Raw genomic sequence first — 23,649 nt, forward strand, 5'->3', positions numbered from 1 at the left:
TATATTCCATGAAAACTAGTCCATTTTTTCTATTGCAAAAATAATTCTTCTGACTAGTCTCTGGGTGACTCCTCTCTTCTCAGTAGCCCTAGTAAGTAGTAAGAAAATTATTTAAACTAGAAGTTGACCAGGTTGTCTTACTTCCTCATTCAACCCAGGCTTCAAAACAGCACCTTCACCTGTCCCTTCTCTATGTTATTATAACAGGGTGGTTCCCAAGAAAGGGGGAGGTTCCATGTTCCCTGCCCCACCCAAGGGAGGGTGGAGCTGAGCAGGAAGAGAAGAGGATGCAGAGGAGACTGAGGAAGGAAGGAAGCAGGATGGAGATCCAGAAGCAGACCTGGAGGAGGCACATGGGGCCAAGAGACATGTGAAGAAACTGAGCTTACCTTTTGGTCGTGGACTGGGTAACACAGATGTGGGTGAGAGACCCGTGGGGAGGTGACAATGGCAGTTTTTATCTTGATTTTGATTTTGCTCTTTTCCTTCCGGTCTTGTCTAGTTGTTTCTGACCCGTTTCTGTGGGTCCCCCCTGGAAGATGCTTTAGACTTGTGGCAAGCTTTGGGGCCTTGCTCTGGGTCAATCCCATTTGGATGGAGTTTTACCCACGAGGGGACGGGTAACTTTGGGTGCTTGATTTAGAAACTAGATTCTTCGCCTTTCCTGTCTTGTTTCCTAGTTGTATTAAAGTTCCTTCCCATTAAAGTCTCATATGTTTTGTGTTGATGCGGCGGATGGCAGAACCCTTTTAGAATAGGCAGGTTTGCGGGGTTTGGGCTGCCCCTCTCCCTGCCCTATAACATTACGGTGCCCTACTACCCAAAATGTGGTTTCCAGTCCAGTAGCCATCTTTTCTCTTTTAAGCAAGTTGTTGGAGACACAGAAATCTCAGAACCCACCCCCAAACCTATTGAATCCAAATCTACATTTCAACAAGATCCCTGCATGTTTGATAGGCACCTTGTTTGAAAGGTGCTGCTGGAGATTACTTGTTTGGTGGCTTAACATTCTTCCTGGTAATAGTCTGGATGCTCACTGGTTTTCTTTTAATAATGAAACTACAGATCAGGATTTTTTAATCCAAATTACGCAAAATACCATATGCTTATTTTCTGTTACATCTTAGAGAAATCAGTGAAGTTCACCTAACTTACTTGATTGTTATTGTTTTTTGTCTATACACCATTTTGTTCTATTTGGTGAGCCAGTGTTTCATCTCGCATATATCTATTACTTTTAAATTACCATTAAATTAACTTTTATATTTTATTCTCCATTAAATACAGTGCTCAAGAATTGAATTATTTTCTCTATGAAACCTTGAGAAATACAAGGCAGGAATATTGGGAATATGAAATGATCTCATTCAAACAAGGCTACCAACCAAATGGAAACAGTGCATATTATATCAAGTAATTAAAGTGATCACTTTTTAGTCTTGGCACATTTAAGTCAATTTTCAAAAGAACCCAAAATAACAGCATTAGTCATGCTTTTTTGGGTGAAATTTTGGAAGTACTTTAAAACAGAATTATTTATTTGCTAAGCAAGGTTATTTTGTATAAAAAATAGTTTAGTAATCAATGACTTCTTATTTTTTAAGTGGTCTCTATGCATAGGCTTTTTTCACTGAGGTATAAGTTCTCTGAGGCCTTCATTTTTAAATATGCTACTCATATTGCTTTTTCATCCTGCATCCTCCCATTCAGATAGGAAAAAAAAAAGTGTTGCCCTCTCTGATTTTATTCTAATTATATGATACAGAGGGATATGCTGTCCATTTTTGCTTTTCTGAATTACTTGATTAAAGATGCTGCTGTTTGTCCCTGCCAATGTTTCTTTCATTTCTATTCTCCACTTCAAAAAAAAAAAAAAAAAAAAAAACTATTGATTTTATGGCAGCTGACTTATATGTAAACAATCAGACAAGAATTCAAAACCATTTTAGGTAACTTGAGGTTGTAAAAGTTTTGTGGGGGGGCCTTTTCCCTGTTTCACCTCTAGAAAGAGGTGGATACTCATGGATACTCGAAAATGTCTCACACAGGATTTAAACTACATAGAATGAAATAGATAAAGATTTAAAGTAATTCAGAGTTTTCTAGAGTAATCCAGATATATTTTGGTTTTGACTTTCGGATGTCTCGTTTATTTAAAAATTTTCTACCTCAATTTCCTACTTCTTTTTTATCCCTACAGACAGATTTTTTTCCCTACAGTCACTGTGACAGCACAACAGAACATTTATTGAGAGCCTGTTAAATGTTTACAAATGATGATTATATCTTCCTCCATGAATGCCTCCCAACTCTCCAAACTCCTCCTGTTGTCCATAATTACTTAAGACATTATTCCTAATTAACCTGTGCTTTGAATTTCCATAGTGGTTAATCTCTTCATGGGATCCATTCTGTTAAAAGACAAATCATCTATTTGAAATGGAATTGGGTTTAGAGGTTAAGCATGGGGCTGTTAGTCCTAAATCTGCTGTTTGCTGACTAATGTCCTAGAAGGAACTGCTCGAGCTCCATTTGTGTGTGTGGCGATATTAAAATGGACACTGATCTTAGAGGGATATTTTGAAAAGACATTAAATGCTTCTTTGTATGTCCTTCTGAACCAGTGTTTAAATAAACCCAAACTACTAACTTCTTTACAGCTTCTTATTGAATCAATTAGATGAGGGCATTTTTTTGCTATACCCTTTAAAAATGTGAGGCAATAATATGTTTCACTTGTTATCATGTGCAAGTGATTTAAGGTGATTTTTCTGCCTGCCCAAATAAAAGAGAAGGGAAAGGATTCGCCCTTTCAAAATTTTTCTATATTCTTTTTGTGTTTTCAACAATTTCACTCAGTTGTATTCAATTTTCTAAGACAGGTTTCAAGGTCTGAAATAAGGCAAAGACTGATTCTTGTGAGATATCCTAAAAAGCATACAACTCTGTGATAGGGAGCCCAGTGCTGGTTTTGCTGTATGCTTGTTCTGTGAAAATGTGGACAAGTCAGTGTCTGTTTCTTCTACCTGAAAATCTCCTTACTTTGAAGAAAGAAAAGACACTGGCACAGTATCCTCCTAGTTTAAAATTGTGTAGAAACTTTTACTTGTTCTATGCCAATAAGATGAGATGTAAAGTCAACAAAATGCATTTACAGGAATGGACGAGTGTTTACTTTTTTGTTTGTTTGTTTTTACTTCAAAAATGTGGGCAGGATGTTGAGGGAAAATTAAGTCCACAGGTGGAATTCTGTTTCTCTTATCTTTTTTCTTTTTAATTTGTGGGTTACATAAGATAGGGAGAATCCTTTTAGTACTGTAATATACTAGCGATTGGTGTATGACTTGTTATTAAGGTTTTTACTTTTGCAAGATCAAAGGAAAGAAAGTCAGATAGTCTCCAAAGCTGACAGTAACATTCTTGCATGTATACTGTCACTTAATTTTTACCCTATAATTTTTTTAAAAAAATACTCCAGAGTAGAAGATTCTGAAGCATGAGCTTAAAGTTCTTAGTTTGAAATATAGCTGTAAATAGTCTCTTAGGAGGTTTTCTAATTAAACATTAATATTAAGAAATTAGAGAGTAGGAAAAGTGATTTTTTATTTGTTACTTGGTTCAGACATTTTGGAAGGAAAATATATGCTAATTATACTCTTAATTGGGTCAATAATAGACAAAAATTTCAATTTATGGGATTTATCCTCCACAGCAGGGAAGTTTGTTTATGTAAATAGAACATGGTTGAGAAAGTCTATTTAATAATTAGTTAGAAATGCAGTGAATTTGATTTTTATTTCAAATAAAATCAAATAAATACATTTTCAGCAAGGACTACATAGATGCTTTTAGGTCATTGAAATCAAATTAATAGATTTTTGAAAATTCTTTAAAAGTATTAATGCTTTGGTGGATGGGATAATGTGGCTTTACAATGAATGGATATGACATGCACCACATGGATACATAAGATAGAAAGTGATGGGAGTTGGTAAACATTCAGGAAAAAAAAATGTATTAAACAGAAGAAAATAAAAATAATGAAAAAGGTAAATCAGTTCAACTTAAATTGTTTTAGGTCTAGTAATGCAATATTGAACTGTATGTAACTTTTAAGTTTCCATAGCTGAAAGGTTATTTCCTTACTATACAGAATGGTATCTAGAATATTAAGCTATCATTCTTCAGATAAGTGATTAAATAGAAGACAAGTTTTAGGAAGGATGTTGGTATGGAAATCAGAATATCTTAGTTTTGGTGCAACCTATGAGTTTCTTCTTTCTAAGAGGAATTGTGCCTAGTTAAATGCATTTGACTACACACAGTAAAGGATCAGATGTATACTGGATGTAAACAAAAGCAAGTTTATTTTTCTTACATAGGAAGAAAGCTCTAAAATAGGTAGCCCAGAGTTAATGTAATGGCTCAAAAATGCCATTAGTGCCCCTAGGCTCAATCCAGTTCCCTTTAGTTTGTTGGCCTGTAGCCTCATGACCTGCCCTCCAGGAATTATATCACATTCAAGGTAAACAAACCAGCAAGGGGAGAAGTGCTACAAGTATCCTCTTATCACTAAGGCAAAATTATCCCCAGAGTAATGTACCCTGTATAAATCTACTTAGGGCTCAATGGCCAGAAGTAAATCACCAGAATAGAAATTAAAACTGTTATGATGGACTTTTACCAGCTATGATCTAATTCCTGAACCATGTAGGTACATTCGAGTGCCCTTAAAAGTATAAAGAAAAGGACAGTGGATTTTGAATGGCCAAGTTGCTGTTAACTACAAAGATCCAGCAGACCCTAAAGGAGATTTTAGGTGAGGGGGTACCTAGAGTTATTGAAACTAAAGATCAAGAGCATAACCTTCCAGGCACCTAATTCAATGGAAACATCTAACACAAACTGCAAGTGTTACTAGACAAAGGGCTAAAAATTGTAACCTGGTCAGAACCTCTCACTGGTTCTGGATCTAGCCACCTGATACTGTAACAGGGTGGTCCCCAGGAAAGGGGGAAGTTCCAGGTTCCCTCCCTTGGGTGGGGCTTGGGTGGGGCAGGGAACCTGGAACTTCCCCCTTTCCTGGGGACCACCCTGTTACAATACCACAAATGCAAACAAAAGGTCCTTTGATCCAGCAAAAGAAAAAATAATGTTCTAAATAACACGGTAAAGGGAGAAAAAGCTAGCAGAGTAGAATGAAAGGGACAAGGTCCAGTTACCAAAAGATGGTGCTGTTTGCAGGCAGAGTGAGTAAGAGGCAGCTCAGGACCACCAAACCCACACATTCTAAATGGGTCTGCCATCTGCCACATGAACACTAAGCAGACTAATGCATAAGAAATTCAATAGAAAATAACTAATACAATTAGTGTGCAATGACGAGACGAAAAGAGAAAGAATATAGTTAAAATAATTTCCAATTAAACACCCGAAGTTACCCAGCCCCTCTTGGGTAAATGCTTGGCCCAGAGCGGGTTGACTGAGGCCCAAAAGCTTGCCACAAGTCTACAGTACCTTCTGGTGGTGACTCATACCCATAGGAAAGGGGCTGAAGGGGCCAGGCAAATCTGAAAGGAAAAGAACAAAATCAAAATACAAGTTAAGATAAAGGCTGCCATTGTCATCCTCCCCATGGATCTCTCATGCATTTCTGTCTCTTTCAAATGTCTCCTTCCATGTCCCCAAAGACCCTGGTACAAGTCCAAGGCCGAGAAACAAATACAACTTCTTCATGTCTTTCTGCTCCATGTGCCTCTTCTGGGTCTTCTCTTCATCTCCTTGTTCCTGGTCTTCCTCCAGTCTTCTTTCCCTGCTCAGCTCCTCCTTGGGTGGGGCAGGGAAATTGGAACCTCCACTTTCTATACCTATCACACTGTTATAGTTCCAGGTGAGAGTTGCAACTACTACTGAGGTCAAGGACTAACCCCCACTTCTCCCCAACTGCCTTTTATAGCAGAGCCAATAGAAGTGAAGCAAGAGCAAGTCTATATTCCTCGCTTCCTTTTGGCGGTTCCCCAAAATAGCCCCTTTCCCAGTAGCCCCTTAACTAAGGCTGGCAGGGATGAGGTTCAGACCACGGTGCTGCACAGGCACGGACCCCCCTTGTTTGGGCAGTGTTGGGACATAAGTTTATGGAGTTTGGCCCCTTGTCTGCACTGGGCTGCTCCAACTCAAGAAGTCTGCCAAATCTCAGGGCCTTTTCTCACTTTAGACACCAGCCGCGAGTTCAGAGATCTCTAGGCACTTCACTTTTAGACCACTGACCGCAAATTCAGGCTCCCCATGGACCCTTGGGCTAAATAATTCATTAGAATGACCCACCTCAAAGAAGTGTTAAAGTTACAGTTTTATTATAGTGAAAGGATGCAAATTAGAACCAGCCAATGAAAGAAACAGATAGGGCAAAGTAAGGGAGAGGTCCGGAGACAGAGCTTCCTGTCTTCCTATCCCTAGGGAATGCTGTATGGTATTACTTCTTCCTGCTATTATGTGAGGCATAACAACTCAACTCAGCCACTCAGAGTATCGCCAATCAGGGTAACTCACTTTGACATTTAGTGCCCAGAGTTTTTATTAGTGCTCAGTCACATACTACCCATGGGTGAGGTTTAGTTTCCAATCCCTTCTGGATATTCAGGATAATATCTTCAGTTTCTAGTTCCTCTAGAGGTCAAAACAAATATGAAAGATCCTAAGTCTTGAATGTCCCCGGGGGCGGGGAGGGGGGGAGAGGGGAGGAAGGCCACACCTATCAGGCAGGACAGTCCAGGGACCTAAAAATCACATTCTAATACCGAGGGCAAGAGCCAGTCCTCTCTTTGTGTTAAAAGGAAATCCTTACTACACAAAGGGGATTGAAAAAAAAAAAAAGTCTGATGCAGTATTTATCAAATTTTAGCATCTAACGGTACCAATTTGCAGAGTTGGGCTCCTGCTTAATTTAAAACACCCATCTCCACATCCTAGCAATATTTTTTTTTTATCTTGAACTTTTCCACCCACTCATGTCTTTGTAGTATAATCAAGCACCTTCCAGCAGCACTACCCCGGAGGAATATGAATTATTCTAAGTACCAGAAAACAACTGTTGGTTGTCCACTGTTGCTGCATTGAGCCAGGCCTACTCAAGGCCAGCATGCATCCTCATCCTTCATATTCCTTTGCCCCACTATGGCCCCTGACTGCTTCCCAGCATTCAGCATCATATCTGGGAATCTGCCACTCAGGCTTTATATGGAGCTGGGCTTATGAGCTGCTGGAAGTAATCCATCTATAGCTCAGGAAGCTGAGATCTCAGCTGTTGCTGGCTCAGTTCTACCACTTTTACACATCCCTACTCTTCTCAAAGTCATAAAGAATTGCACTTCCTCAGATGCTAGTCTGTAGTTGCTGATGCTGCTACTGGAACCTTCCACCTGGGGCAGAGTGACATATTTCAACATATTTTTAAGTGATCATTTTATTTTTCACATGGCCAACCTGTTTGGTGTATCTGCACATTGAATTTTTTTTTTAAATTATTTATTTATGCATACAAGAGCTGGGGTACAAGCCAGAGATGCGGGGTTGGGCCATGAGACAACTCACCACAGACAGAGCGGGGAACAGAACAGGCAGACTGACTAAAATACACTGCTGAGGGGAGCAGTGCACGAGACAGGAGAGGTCTGCTATGTCTCCCTGGCCGGCCAGGGATTGAACTCGTGCTGCAGAGGCTGTGGGTTGCTTCACAGAGGGGTGCTTAACCCCTTGCGCCACCAAGGAGGCCCCTGCACATTGAAATTTTTATCAAATTCCTAAGTAGGAGGGGAGAGAGATATCTGGATCTCTACATGGATAAAACTGAGATTGAAAGTTAAATGATTGGATGTAATTCCCAGGGGTATTACAGTGAGTGGCCAAACCAGGACAAGAGTCAAGGTCCTCTGACTTCTTTCCATGCTTTCCCTAAGCTGCCTGCCAAAAAGAATTAGATCCAGCAGGTTTTACTGCATGAAATGTTCTGCTTACAGAGGCTCATAAAGCTTCAGATCAACAACTTCTAAGTGACAGTTTCCATTGGCTATGTGTTCTACAGCCAAAATCAGTGAGAAAGGAGACCTCCATCCCCACCCTTTGTAGTTTTGGGACTGTAAACCTTTCTCTAGATCAATGACCTGATCTAATCTTTTAAGGTTAAACTCTTGAACATTTTCCACTTTATAAAGTCAGTGGGTCCAGCTCTACCAGTAGGCTCTTAGCCATGATAGAATTATAGAGTTTCAGGTCAGTTAAGTGGTCTAGCTCTCATTTTAGAGCTGAGAAAAAGAAGTGGAGAAAGATGCAGTAACCTTACCACATTATCAAGAAAACTGGAATGGGAGCCCACATAGATGTTCTCTCTGCCTCCTGTCTTTATTGGGCTTGTTTTAATTTTTTACGTAAAGGAGAAAGAAAATAGAAATGAATCTTATTAGAGCCTCAGTGTTCCTACTATCTAATATCAATTCTATTTTGCTCTGCTAAATGTTCAAACACTGTAATTCCTAGAAACCTTACATGTCATTTTGGTCACATGAATAAGTTTTGAAAATGAGAAGTAAATGGAAATTAGTTTATTTCTAGGCTATCTTCTTAAAAGAGGCAGGGTGGGCTCTTCCACCCCTGCCCGTTTACCACCTTCCTGCAGTCTGTAATGCACATGTATGGCTGGAGCACGTATGCTTCTGGACCATGGAAATCGAAACATTGGGCTAGTAGCATCAAGTTGAGACTATACCATACCACCGCTGGATTGCCTAACCATGGACTGCGTGTGTGTGTGTGTGTGTGTGTGTGTGTGTGTGTGTGTGTATGTGTATGCTTGTTTGCAGAGGAGGGGGAGATTTTTTGCCTTAAGTCATAAATTTAATCAGGCATTTGTGTCATTTGTGTCTTTTGCATGCAGCCACATTTGTTCAACTAAACTTCTAGGAATAAGATAAATCTAAAAGGACTTAATTTGAATGGGTTCTTTTTTAAATGCATGTCTTTTGCCTCTTAACTCATTCAGGAATATAATTCACCCAATTCAAATCCTGCCCCTCATCTATAGCCTACATTCAATCATAATAACATGTGATTTTCTATTAATATTTATTGCTTTCTGAGTATATGTGGACTTCCCAAATAGTTGTAATCTCCTTGAAACTAAGGTCTAACTACTTCTTAGAATCACTTACAATTTCTAACTCAATCCTGAGAATACACAAGCCTCTTAATAAACTCTTAGAGAATTGTATTAAATGAATTATTAATTTTTACCAATGTAAGTTATTTATAATAGTTAAAAGCAGCACTGTGTGTGAACCCACAAAGTTAATGAAGCAGGTATTAATATTCTTACTTTGCATAGAAGGAAAAAAAAAAGTTTATAACAACCTTCCTAGGATGCTAATCTTAGTAGAAATAGAACTAGAACCAAATCCTGACCTTCAGAACATGCATGGACTATCCACGGCACCCTGTTGCCTTAAATTCACAAATAAATTTACGCTTTTCACTCCATGTGGCATACCTTAGGTGGACTCCCTGCCATCAGGAGCTGACCATTAATATTATTAACATAATTTCTACATATTGGCCAATAAGTTTCCTTTTGCCTTATGGCGTTCAACTCTCAGCTATAATATCTAGGGACAGCAACAAACACAGCAAGCGTTCTTCCTCCCGCTTAGGGTAGAGTGGTCACTGGACAGTGGTAAGTAGCTTCTTGCCCTGTCTGTGATGCCATCCAACTTGTAGTTTCCCATGTCTCAGCACTAAGTGGTCTGGAGAGCCAGATAGTTTACTGGAATCACAGAAGGACTCAGTGCCAAGCAGTGAACATTTTATAGGGTCAGAGGATGTGAATCTTTATGATTTGAAAACTTGCAGAAACTTGCTGTCTTCTTCTAAACTAATTTTAGGTTCAAATATTATTGCTGTTAAAAAGCTCGTGATTTCATTTTCCCTTTCAGTGTTTGCATTAAGATATTCCAAAACAAAAGTAGGTCTAAGGAAAAACACTTCAAAAATGCTTTCCTGTACTCTTAATCTTTGAGCTGATGAATAGCTGTATCAAATCTACCTTACAATTTGATATAGTCTCCATGTATTTTTTAGTTTTTTGATTTTCAGTTCTCAAGTTTCAACTTGTTTTTGATTATGTACAGTAATATTTCCTTCCATTTTCTACATTGTTATAGACCTACTTATCTTACCACCTACTCAAAATTATTTACAAGTGGTTCTAATCTCCAAAGTAACCATCTTTCCCATCTCTTTGCCTTACTATCTACTAAGGGAGTGGGAGAAAGCAGATGGAATATACAAGTTAATCTCAGATAATGAGGAGCCTCCCCTGTGGTGCAGCAGGTTGGTGCGGTGCTGTGAAGCTGCCTGCAGCCTCTGCAGAGCAGGTTCAATTCCCAACCAGCCAGGTAGAAACCGACAAGGCGTGGCAGGCCTCGCCTCCTGCTCCCCTCAGCAATGTACTTCAGTCAGTCTGCCTGTTCTGTTCACCACTGTCTCTGGTGAATTCTCTTACCCTCCCACGTCTCTGACCTGGACCCCAGTCCTTGCATAAGTAAATAAATCTTTTTAAAAAACTCAGATAATGAGGTAATTTTATATAGTGCATACATTTTAAAAAACTACATTTATTATTCTGTAGCTGAAAGTCAGAGTACTTGGGAGAAAGTCATAGAGTTTAAAGCATGCACACTGGATTTCATGATCTAAAATGCAGTAAGTCTCTAGAAACTCACTTTTCTTCCTAGAATAGCCTGTGGCAATATGATGAAGAAGGAAAAACAACCGCCATCTATTCCCAGTATTAGGGAAGATACCCATGAACCCAGGACTTTTGGTCCATTGTATATATTCACACAGAGTGTTGAAATTGCATGATGATCCCCAGAATACTGATATACTGAAGTTACTTTACACTGTCTTGAGAGAAAAGAGCAAGGGCATGATGCGGTTGAATTTACTCTACTGTATAAAGGATAGCTGCCCCTAGTGGTTGTCTGACTTCTCTCTAGACCTAGCAAATATTGGAATAAAGTGCGTTATGCTGTAGGCTTTTGTGGTCAGGTATAAAACCAACTACCAAATCTCACTGACTTCATCCAAAAGCTTTCTCATTTCTGTTACAATCCAGTGAGGGTTGGCATGGGTGGTCAGCTCTGCAGTTGTTCACAGACCCACATACCTGTGATCCACTGGCCTGTTATCCCCCAGGGCCACAGATCTCTACTGAACCCACTGACTGAGGAAAGATGGAGAACATGGAAGACTGCACAGGAGATTTTTTTGGGCTAGACCCACATGTAGCTTATTAGTTTCATCCACTTGCTCATTTGGTAGTCTTAGTCATAAAGCACATTTAACTGTAAGGTTGGGAAGTATGCTCTACCTGTGAGACTAGAAGGGAAAGAAAAAAGAAAAAAGTTTTGGTAAACAACTAGCAAGAATAATTGTGAGGAAAGAGGATACATAAAAGGTGAAGCTAAAAAAGCAAAAATATACTGGCTTTTAAATTCCCTAAGCACTTGAAGAATCCTTTCTTTAAACTATTTTCTTATTAAAGTAAACATACTACACAATGGGCTCTTAAACTTAATTAAAATTCTTGGTATTTAAACATTCTCCAAGCTATTTGCTATTACTATACTTTTCTCCAAGGTCTTTGCTATTACTATATGGGAGAACTAAGCTGAGGATAGGGTATAAGATCCTGTGTATTGTGACTAAGCCTAGACCATAAAAGGAGAAAATAAAATTTTTAAAAATACAGTTTGACTGGGTTGAGACATGAGATAGATGGTGTTAGTGGGGATATTGCCTTTGATCAACAAGTAGAAAACATATTCTCTGACACTAGGGAGAAAGGAGCATAAGCACTGGGGTATCCAACAAAGAATTCTACAACCACATTTCATTCTACACTCCAGGGGATTCATGAGACAGACAGCAGATCCACTGCACAGAGATGTGCAGTGTGTGTAATTGCACAAAGTGCCCTGTCAAGTGAAGGAAGAAAGGATGAAAATCAGTTATTGGTCTCCTCTCAGGAGTGTGCTCTGGAGGTGTCAGCATCCTCCTGGAGAAGGAGTAGATTGGGGGGGGGGCACAAAGTTATTTCTTATCTTAAGGTACTGTATGTCATCTAGATAAGGTAACTTATTCTAATTCAGCTATCCATATGAGGCTCCTTTTTCTAAATTCACACCAAGGCACTATGTAGGCTAATACTGGCTTCCTCTAGATTAGGGCAACATGGACCAAATTAAAGCAGATAAATGAGAAGTGGTGCCTCCCCTGTGTGGGTCTGGAGCATGCTGGGGAAGGGTTCTCAGACCTCATAGCTGGTTTCTTATATGACAGCTTTGCAATTTTATCTGAAATTTCTTTTTTACCATTATTTTTGGATAGCCAATGGAACATTCCATGTCCTAGATTTTCAAAGACTTATTGTGAGGAGACTGTTCTTAGAATCTCACCTTCATTGCTAATTACAGCTAAGCGCTTTCAGCACCAGGGATTTTACTTGTAGTAGAAAATTCTCAATGCTAGAAGCAAAGAGAAGTGGAATTTTGCCCCCAACAAACTGGATGAGCTTGAGAGTCTTTTCACCTCTTCAACCCTACATTGTCTCAACTGTAATATGCCCTCATTCTGTTAGTCCTGTAAATTCCTTGAGTACATGATTATCAATTTTCCTTCAGTTCTGACCACTCTAGATTCTTGGGTACAGAGCAAGCACAACAGTCTAGACAAAGATATTTTCACATAAAAATTGAGAAAACCCATAAAAATACAACTTCATTTTTATCATTTTTCAAAAATAAACAGAACTACTTATTTAGAGTAAGCACTTTTTTTTTTAAGATTTATTTATTTATTTATACAAGCAGTCAGAAGCACGGGATGGTGAGAGAATTCACCAGAGCCAGAGTGGGGAACAGAACAGGCAGACTGACGAAACACACTGCTGAGGGGAGCAGTGGGCGTGGCAGGAGAGGCCTGCACGCCATGTGGGACCCTCGCCGGTGGCCGGGGACGAACCAGCGCTGCCAAGGCTGCAGGCAGCTTCGTAGCCTAGAGCTCAACCACTGCGCCGCCGGGGAGGCCCAAGACTAAGCACTTATGTAAACTACTTAGTAGCACTTATAAAGCAGACAAAAAGTAAAAGGGATTTATAACATGGAATTCAATCTGTTTTAAGAAGCTTTCCTTTTTATAATAGGAATTTGAGACTCACAGGGTGAAAATGATACCCAAAGAGAGCATAGTTATTTGGTGGCATAACTTAGAATTGGGAAACCTTGACTACTGGTCAAGTCAGGCTTTCTATCTATTTTATGTACCTCTAAGGAAACACAGAATCCTATGACTGCTCCTCTCCCACCTCCACCTAACAGTGGAGCTGGGTACAATCCATGACACCTCTGTGCCTTCAATCCTCATCTGTGAAGTGCTAAAGCTGCACCGGACAACATCTTTTCAAGCTCCAAATTGTTGTAATTACCTACTATGATTCATTTTTCTTAGTAATATAAACCAGATCTTTTTGGTGGGCACAATTTAAACTTATAATTTAGGAGCTATAACTAGGGATGTGAGGCTCTTAATCATTAAGATATTTTTTTTTTCCTAAACACTTAAGCTGATGTAATTTTCAGAAATTCAGAAAACAAATTTTGCACTTTTCCTAGTGATTGAAAAGTTGTGAAAGGACAAATATGAGAGGCATAATTATATAGTACATTTAGTCAATAACTCTGTAGGCAAATGTCAAAAAAAAAGGGTATCCATCAGACATCTTTACCTGTACCATGACTCACCATATTTTGGGACTTCCTCCAGGGGAATCCAGCATAATCTCTGTTCACTAGCCAAGATTCTAATTCTGACCCTTCTACCTGCAGTTGGTATGACTTTGAACAAGTAATACCTATAAACCTCAGTTTTCTAACATGTGAAATGGGAATAAGAATGGTCCTTATGGGGCCTCCCTGGTGGCACAAGGGTTTGAGATGCAAACTTTGAAGCTGTCCATAGCCTCTGCAGCATGAGTTCGATTCCCCCAGCCCCCATCAGGGAGCTACCCATATGGTGTGGCAGACCTCTCCTGACTTGCCCGCTGTTCCCCTCAGCAGTGTACTTTGGTCAATCTGCCTGTTGTGTTCCCCACTCTGTCTCTGGTGAATCCTCTCATCCCCCACACCTCTGGCCTGTACCCCAGCTCTTGTATGCATAAATAAATGGATCTTTAAAAAAATGGTCCTTACCTTATGGTGGTTAAGGGAATAAATAACCATGATGTATATAAACATCTCATGTCTTAACCTTCATGTAGTAAACCCTTAAGAAATAGGCTGTCTGAATAATTGGTTCCTATTCTGTACAAGTTCCTATTCTGTCTGCGAAGAAGACAATATCGCCACGCAGAGAAGCACCTTTCCTAGAGCCAGCTCATTGAGTGAATGCTCAGGAAGTAGCAGCCATATAAATCAATAATTAGATGGTCATGTAACAGAATAACACTAAGGATTGTTTCAAAATCAATACTGTTGTAGGAACCAATATTATGCACCTCATCTGTTTATTGCCTTCTAAACTCTGAATTTTCTTTACCACCACACCCATTCCATTACAAGACTAATGTGTCAAAATAAGTGTATAAAATGAGAATATATAATATTTTAGAAATTTAGATTTCCTACTTAATTTTATAGCTAATCAGTAAAACTCATAGCAAATCACCCATAAAAGATTTTTTCTTATTGCCTGAAGGTTATTTTAAGTCTATCCTTTACTTTTTCCTTACCTAAGTATAAAGCTACACTGCTAGTCAAATTATCTTTTGAATTACTTGCAAGACACTTAGTACCGTTAGTCAACTGAGATAATTCCTTGTATTCTTTCAATTGTATTTTTTTACACATTTTGCCTTTTGGTCACCATAAAAAAGATCACACAATTCATCATATAACTTTTATCAAATAATCATATACGTGAGGTAGGGCAATGACACAGGTATGAAGCATGGGCCTATTGTCTTAGTCTTTGACCATAAAGTAGATATGATATCATAGAGCAATATAAAATATGGTACAAAAATATAGTAATGACATATGTGCTGAATGATAAACATCTCCAAATGTATATAATAGACGTTTTATTTTAAATAATTGAATTATGCCAAGACAATGCAAAACAATGTATATTTTATTTAAACTTCAGTTTTCAAAGTCAGTTTCCATCAGCTCATCTGAGAAATCTCAGGGAAGCAGGAGGGTATGTATAAGGCATGGGAACAGGCAGCTCTTTACTATATACTGCTGCTTTGTACCATGGCGCCATGCTCTGGGAGTCGTGCACATGTTATCTTACAAAAAAATTCACCACATGCTCATGAAGTGAGTGTTTTTATCTCTGAGTTTAGAAATCATTTTCTACTAGGTAACATAAATCATAAACAGAGAAGGAGCCACAAAGTCTCCATCATTGCCGCTATACCATGTTTCCAGGATAACATAAAATTCACTCTTTTATGGTCATTTTCTTCTTACCAGTGTAGCTCAGCTACTTGTCTCTGAATTACCACATCTGGAGCTATTTCATCTTCTTGCTTACATTTTACTGTGATAAAAAAGCTACATTCCAGGAAGAAACACAGGCTTTTATTCAGACATAAAAATAGGCTAATAGCAATGGCAGGGATGACTGTGAAAGGGGAAAAAAAGCAAATGATATTGCCAAATATGTATTAGGAGTTACAGTGTTCATCAGAAAAGAATCTGAGCATGTCATATTGTGAAATGGCAGATGATAGGAGTTACAATGTGGTGCTGTGACTGATTCCATTTACCATATGGTGTGTTGATATATCCTATTTCCTTGGGGAATGCACTAAGGATGAAAGGAGAATGGAATCCTTCAAAAGTGTATTGAATAATCATCTGAGTCTGAATGGATTCTGATTATGCCACCATGCACAATGCCTCCACAAGGATAATGAAATACTAGAGTCTTTGAGTGCATGTTGTGCCATTCTCCAGCTACTGACATCAGTCAAATATGAATTATTTCAACAGAATGGATTCTCCAAGGATTATCCCATGGATCCCAGGGACAATGTGGAAGGGACCCAGGCCAAATACTGCTTGTTTGAGAAATTCTGTCTTTATAATTATAACACAATAACACTTCCCATTTTTGTTGGTAATCTTAGGACAAGAAATGAAAAGGAAAAACTCTCCATATGGAAGGAATTAGCAACACTATCTAAAATATAGTTAAAATCACAATTATGGAACATTCACCTACTTGGAGGTTAGATTAAAAGAGTAATGCTTAAAAGTTAGCACAAATGAGGGATTGAAATAGAAAAATCCAGGCACTCTTGTAAGAACTAAGCAAAGCACTTTAAAGTTAAAGTTTATAAGCACTGTATTTATAGTGCATAATAGTGGAACTGTACAATTTCCTTTTTTTAAAATTTTTATGTATGCATACAAGAACTGGGGTGTAGACCAGAGGTGCAGGGGGGTGAGAGAACTTACCACAGGGAACAGAACAGGTGGATCTGCTGAAATACGCTACCGAGGGGAGCAGCAGGTGAGACTGGAGAGGTCTGCTGCATGATGTGGGTTAGCTCCCTGGCTGGAGATCAAAGTGCAGCAGTGGCTGGCAATAGCTTGATAGTACTGAGACTCTAATCCCTTCACCACCAGGGAGGCCCGAGGGAATATACAATTTTCTTTGGTAACAATTATTGTCAAGCATGGAAGCTGAAGTATTAGAACTGTAATATAAAGATGCATGGAGAGATTAACTAAAATAAAGAAGTGTTTTTAGAATCTTTCCTAAATTTCACTCTTTTAAAAACTTCTTTATTTAAACAAAAATAGTTTCTTTTAATCAAGATATTTAAACCCAAGAATCCCACTTCTTTGTTCAAGTCTGGAGCTAATAAAATAAGGGAATATTTACCAGAGTTTCATAGAAGCAGAGCTTGTGAGCAGACAGTCCATCCTTGTCACTGCTAGTCAGTGATTCACTTAGTTGGTGAAGTGAATTTCCCTTCACTTCAATAAGGAAAACCTACCATTCTAGGTATGCTTTTCTTCAGGGTAGTTTTAGGAATAATTGTTTTTTAGGATGAAAAACTGTTTTACTTCTTATTATATATAAGATTTCTGAAGCTTATGTTATACCTTATAGTTGAACCTTAAGGAGGTGAGAGGCATGAAGAAATGAGGGAGCATATCTGGGTGAGGCCAGGGTTCAGTTGTAGATCTCTGTAATTCCAAGGTCCATTCCTTAAAACTAAACTTTGGCTAAACTTTGTAGATTATTCTGCATTGTAGAAATGCTAATACATACCTCCTGCCAGAATTACTGATGATACAAGACAGCTACATGATATGCACTACTCTTTTTTTAATTTGTTCATATATGATCAAATAAATTTTAAAATAATTTTGGAGATGGGTTATGTGCTCAAAGACATTTTAATTCAAACATCTTATTTTATGTATTTTTATGAATTACGATCACTGATCAGTGGAGTTTTCTTCATTGCCAAAACTTTCACCTTTCCTAATAAAAAATTGTGGATATTTTTACCTTCTCAACTAAAACCTTGTCATCTTGATGCAGACTAATAAAACACTTGGCTACAGATTGGAAGTTACTCTACCAGATTGAAATTTTATGTTATATATTATTTAATATCTAAGTAGTGTGGCTCTAAAGTTTCAGAAGAAAAAATAAACACTATCTTGTATTTTGAGAATAAACCAATACTTGGCAAGGCATGGGGCAGTCCCGGTCTTTTACTTTCTTCTCTGTAGAGGCCAGAGTAGAAGAGCAGAAAGCCCTACTGGTCCAGTAAATATTAAGGGGATCCTGGACAGCTGCATCACATAGCCTCAGAGATGACTGTTCTTGTTTGGTAGGTGCTGTGGGGAAAATGGCATGTATTAGTGTCTTTAACTCACTCAGAAACATGAAAGTCACATCCCACGTAAGTGGCTGTCACTGGCTCAATGGTGGACTAAAAGTATATGTTGAAATTCCAACCTTGGAAAGGAAGAATCAACCATTTTGTTAACATCACTTTCACAGTTGTTTTATATATATATATATTTTTTTTAAAGATTTACTTATTCATACAAGAGCTGGGGTGTAGGATAGAGGTGCAGGAGGGTGAGAGGATTCACCAGAGTCAGAGTAGGGAGCAGAACAGGCAGATTGACTGAAATACACTGCTGAGGGGAACAGTGGCCGAGACAGGAGAGGTCTGCTGTGCCTTGTGGGTTACCTCCCTGGCCAGGGATTGAACTCTGCTGCAGTGGCTGTGGATAGCTTCATATTGCGGAGACGTAACCCCTTGCACACCAGGGAGGCCCCTCACAATTGTTTTATATTCAGTCTAAATCTTTGGCAAACTTTGAGGATGTACCTACATTCAATTACTTTGCCCACTCAAGATAAAAGGAGTGAAAAAATCTGAATGCATTCAAGTTATTTTTTCCCCAAAAGGTCAAGAGTAGTATAGAGTTATGATTAATGTTGAAATGCTCTCTAATTTTTTATATTGTTTATGCCTTATCTATGAAAGAGAATGGAGATAATGTGTAGTACTATGAAAAGACAAGTCATTGCTTACCAGGAAAACTGCTTTTGAAGCTGATTTTGGAAACCAAAGGCTGAGGAGATAAAATAACCTGGAGAAGAAGTTAAGCAAAAAGTCAAAGTTTGCATCTAATTCACAGAACTTTGAAACAGATTGTGATTTTTAGGAATGATATAATCTAGTGGGTTATTTGAATCAAAGTTTACTGAAGTTATCAGGTTTGCTAATTAGGCCATATAACTAGTTCATAGCATTATTAGGACTTGAATCCACATTTCCAAGCTGAACAATGTTTGAGTATGAACAAAATAGGAGTTACAGGACTTATGAAGTAAGGAAGAGTAGGCATTTCTATACCAAAGTCCTCTCACAAGCAATACCAGTAGCAATTTCCTCTTTAAGTAAGAGGGAAATTAAATTTAAATACAACTAAAATAAATCTCTCCTAGCAACATGCTCTTCAACAGCAGTTTTTGAATAGTGGACCATAGACTACCATCTGAATGAATCACTTCTGGTACTTATTAAGTTGGAAGAAATTCCAGGACCTCATGCAGTCTTACTGAATCAGAATCTTTGTGAAATATTAGACAATCTGCATTGTTAACAAGCTCTTCAGTGATTTCTACGGACACAGACTTGAGAAAGCACTTGTGAAGAAGCTGATTTAAATAGGAATGATGTTCCCCTCCCTGCATGGGATATGAATATTTCTTTAAATTTTTTTTTTGAAACTAAAAAGAATGTGGCTGGATTGAATTGATTTTAGGACAGTGGCTTTGGTGATTAGGAACCTGTATATTAAAACTTATGAAAAAAAGAAATAGAATTAATCTGCAAGACTGTAGATAATAACACCTGATTATTTTTCAAATAGTGTTCAAATGAATGTAATCCTTTGATTTAAATATAGGAGTTGTCTTTATTATGCATGGAATTTTTATTTGGTTTTGATAATACAAGGCCATCTCAAGGATGTAGTAAACTCTATCATTTGAACAAAGAGACCATTCTTGAAATTTTACCCTCTGAAATGATAGTGACAATAAGTTGATTTTTTTTAAACTGCTATCATTGCATATTTTATGCTATAGTATTTTCAGTACTGCTGTAGATATTTTTAAAGTTTCACATATTGATATTTTATTTGATTCCAAACGTTGTAGTCCATAGAAGTGTTAAAATTTTTAATGTAAAGGAGAAACTATATTAACCAAGAGATCTGGGGTACTTTGAATGGTATATCTAGTTTTTTGTTTCTTAGCAGTTAAGTCAGAAAGGGATTACAAAAAAGATTACTTCCTAGCATTCAAAACCATGTTCTTTAGATTTTTCTTTAGCTCTTTAATTATTTAGAGAGATTTTAATAGTGCTCTGAAAACAAGAGCTGTATCTTATAGTGAGCTTGGGAAATGTGGCTGTTAAATCTCCTTCTTTGAGACTCACAGTACACATTAGCAAATCAAGTCTTGAGGACATCCTACAGTTAAAAAGAAACCCATTCAATTTTGCATTTTGGTTCCATTATTAAACAAATTTAGTTTCATAGGCATAGACTTTTTCACACATAATAACAACCTCCACAATAATTTTCTTTTAAAACTATTTTGGAGGCTGTTAAGTTATGTAATTCTCATTCTGGTGAAAAGGAACATTCTAGTTCTTCAAGAGATTCATTTCTCCCAGGTGTCACACTGTAAAAGAAATTCACCATGGAGGAAAGGGAGACTTTTGCAGGGACATTAAACAACACAGCAGATAGGAACGTCTACAAAAAACCCAGAGAAATTCTTAGCATAATCATTTCTTGTATATGTTCTCGATGAATGTCTCTGCATTAAAGTGTCATGTCAGTGCTTCTGTTATGGGGAAATCTCATGTCATTCAGATGTATTAATACATCTTTTCAATCATGTAACTTGACTCAAGACTGGAGCTCAGACTACCCAGGAACGATATTCTCCTTAAATCTCTGTAGGGTAAGGAAAAATATCAGTCTTTTCTGCCCTCCCGCCATCAGGATAGATGATGGATCCTTGCGGTCCTGAATGCATGCCTGATGGCGGGCACCTGGAATAGGGTGTGGGCATAGGTAGATGGGATTCACCTGGGCTGAGACTGGGCTTTTAAGGGCGGCGTCACGAGGACGCCGGCAGCAGCAGAAGCCGAAAGAGAAGTCGAGAGAGAAGCAGAGAAGAAGAAGCAGAAGCAGAGAACGCCAGAGAGCCCAGATAGAGTGAGGATTTGCTGGGGGCTGGGAGGACTGCCAGCCTCCCGGCCCCCCAGCACCCCTGCCTGCCGTATGCCTGGTGAACCCCAATAAAAAACCTGCAAAAACCACTGAGGACTCTGACTCCTCTTTTACCCGGTCTGCATGGGATCCTAGAAAACCTGCACCGTGTCCAGTCCTGCCTTTACACTCTCTTTATTAAATATCACTTCTGGAAGCCAGATATTTGATAGGACTGGAGAGAGCAAGTGTTCTGTGAATGTTCTGTGTTTCTGATTGAAGGGCAATAGGCTGACAAAGGCAGGATTGGTTCTTAATGAGGAAAGAAGAGAAATCTTGTTTGGATCTTAACCATAGCAGTTTGCTTAAACAGAGGTGAGCTGCAGTATCTTTTCCAAGAGCACATGAACTCTGAGCAGATACCCAGATTAGGGTTGTTAAAACCCTAAACTTCCAAGCTGTGGAATAAACGTTTTAACCTGAACTTTTCAAAGATCAAGAGTAACTATCTCTAATCAACCTTGAGCATTTCAGTACCGCTGCTATGGTTCTTCTGAATTTAACTAGTCTTCTTTGCAATATACCTGTCAGCATGACTTAACCAAAACATTCAATTTCTGTTAACTTAAAATGATTGACCTGTTCATTAAGTAATTTAGACACCTAAAATTTTATAAAATTACAATTATGAACACAATAGGAGACTGGGAAGAACAAAAAGAGAAGACTCTGCAATCAGAATAGAACATAAAACAACTTTGAAACGAGCAAACAAAGATAGTTTAACCTATTTGTGTCAGAACTACAAAGAACGAGAAAGAAAATGTCATATTACACTGATGCAAGTTTAAAACAATATGGAGTCTCAGTCTTGATCATTACCTCATTGTGTTGTTATTAGTCAGTAACAGACATGAAAAAATTAGTAGAAACAGAAGGGGAAAAACAGAATAATTAAAATGAAGGTCATCCATTTACATTATTAATAAGTATAGGCAATTAGTAAAATTATCTTCTCTAAGTGTTTGCTTGCTAGCAAATCCTTTTAATATTCTATAAAATATACAAATGCTATGTTTAGAAATAGTTCTAGAGAAGTAACTTTGTTATGTCTATTCAACTTTTTAATTATAGGATAGAAGTCCTTTCTTGTGAGTTATTGACATTTTCAGCTTCATGGAAGAAACTTCTTTTATGGAGTACTTAATTAATATCTAGTACATTAACTTATCACAAACTGTGAATATGTATAATGAAAGAAATCTTTATCTTATAGTCCATCTCACTAGCCAACCAAGAGTTGGGATACATAGGATTCAAGCCTGTTTGAGTATCTGGTATACATCCACCTATCAAGGTCCCAATCTCCATTTTGCTTACAGTGCTTCAATTTATCTTTGATTGGAGCCTTTGTTGTTAGTACTGCCCTTCATGAGATAGCATGGTAGGCAGCCTACCTCAGTTATCAACAAATGTATTTTGTTTCAGTCCTGAGGTCACAACCATGGTGTCAAAAGGAACCTACCAACACTTTTGAACAGACCCAGTTGATTAGTGAATGATGCCTTTGTATAGATGCCTTAGGTTAGAGAGAAAGAAGGTTGCTAGTTACCTGTTAATTAGAAATAAAGAGGGAAAGAATATTAAATCTTCCTGCCCCTTCCCCTATTCAGAGACACTGATCAATTTACGCTTCTGAAAATTCCCTCAAATTATCTCAAGTCCTGAATGATGCTTACTCTTTCCTACACCCAGCACTTTCTTCCATGTGTGCAATTTTTGCTGTATCCAAAAGTGAGCTGTTAGTCAAAAAGAAATGCTGAAATAAGTTAGACTGTGGTGAGGTGAGGAGCTTTAACTCATCTGCAGAGAGACAGATTTTTCCTGAAGGTAATTGCAGAAGAAAAAGCCTTTTGTTAACTAAGAAAATATGATATTCATATTTTACAGAAGTATACTTAAGGTTTTACTTGATTATCCCAGGAAACTGCTTTTGTCTTCCATTAAGTGAATTAAACATAAAATGTATAAACTTTTAAAAACTATTTAGAATATTATTGAATTTTGTTTGACACCAGAGATGACAGCAAATGTGATTAATTGCCACTCATAATTGCAGTTTCATTCCAGTGGTTATTGCTTGTCAGTATCAATTAATAGCTCAACCAAAACCTCATTCATTCCAGAATATTAAAGAATGATGGCTTGTGGGAATTATGCTAAACCAGCATTTTCAATTAGATTTTGAATTTTATAGGGTACTGAATAATAGTTTATGAGTTTATAATAGTAAGTACCAGTGAGTTATTGTTGAATTTTAATTACTATAATTATGTATGTTTATCTGGAGAATTGTAATTAGTATTGTCTTCATGTTTAAAAATAGACTATTGTACTTAATTTTTCACTTAATGTATAGTTTCTGAAATTCATTATATAAGGGAATGGGCTTCAAGAATAACCAATTTCAATAATCTAGAAAAAATATGTTGAACATGACTGTTGGTTTATCAGTAGGAATAAATATTGAAGCTAAGCAACCTGACAAGATGTTTCATTAAAAAATGAAACTTTGTGTAGCCTTTACAGTCTGAATTCTATGTTTATTTTCTTTTTCTATTTTATAAATAATTTACCATATTAGTTTATAAAAATAAGGATATATTTAAAAGAGTAGCAAAATGGAATGCAATGCAGCCTCCTACTTGAAAGGGTTGAACCTTGAATTTTATTGTCAGGCTTCCAGAATTTACAGAATTCAAGTTTC

General features: G+C 37.8%; 1 protein-coding gene across 3 annotated transcripts in view; it reads left to right on the forward strand.

The window, feature by feature from the left end:
- The window catches only part of B3GALT1 (beta-1,3-galactosyltransferase 1), a 495,516-nt gene that overhangs the window by 217,237 nt on the left and 254,630 nt on the right, over positions 1 to 23,649 (forward strand). The gene's annotated exons all lie outside the window — the stretch shown is intronic.

The sequence above is a fragment of the Talpa occidentalis genome, unplaced genomic scaffold (genome assembly GCF_014898055.3).
Source record: "Talpa occidentalis isolate TD23 unplaced genomic scaffold, MPIMG_talOcc4v2.1 talOcc4.3, whole genome shotgun sequence".
Lineage (NCBI taxonomy): Eukaryota > Metazoa > Chordata > Mammalia > Eulipotyphla > Talpidae > Talpa > Talpa occidentalis.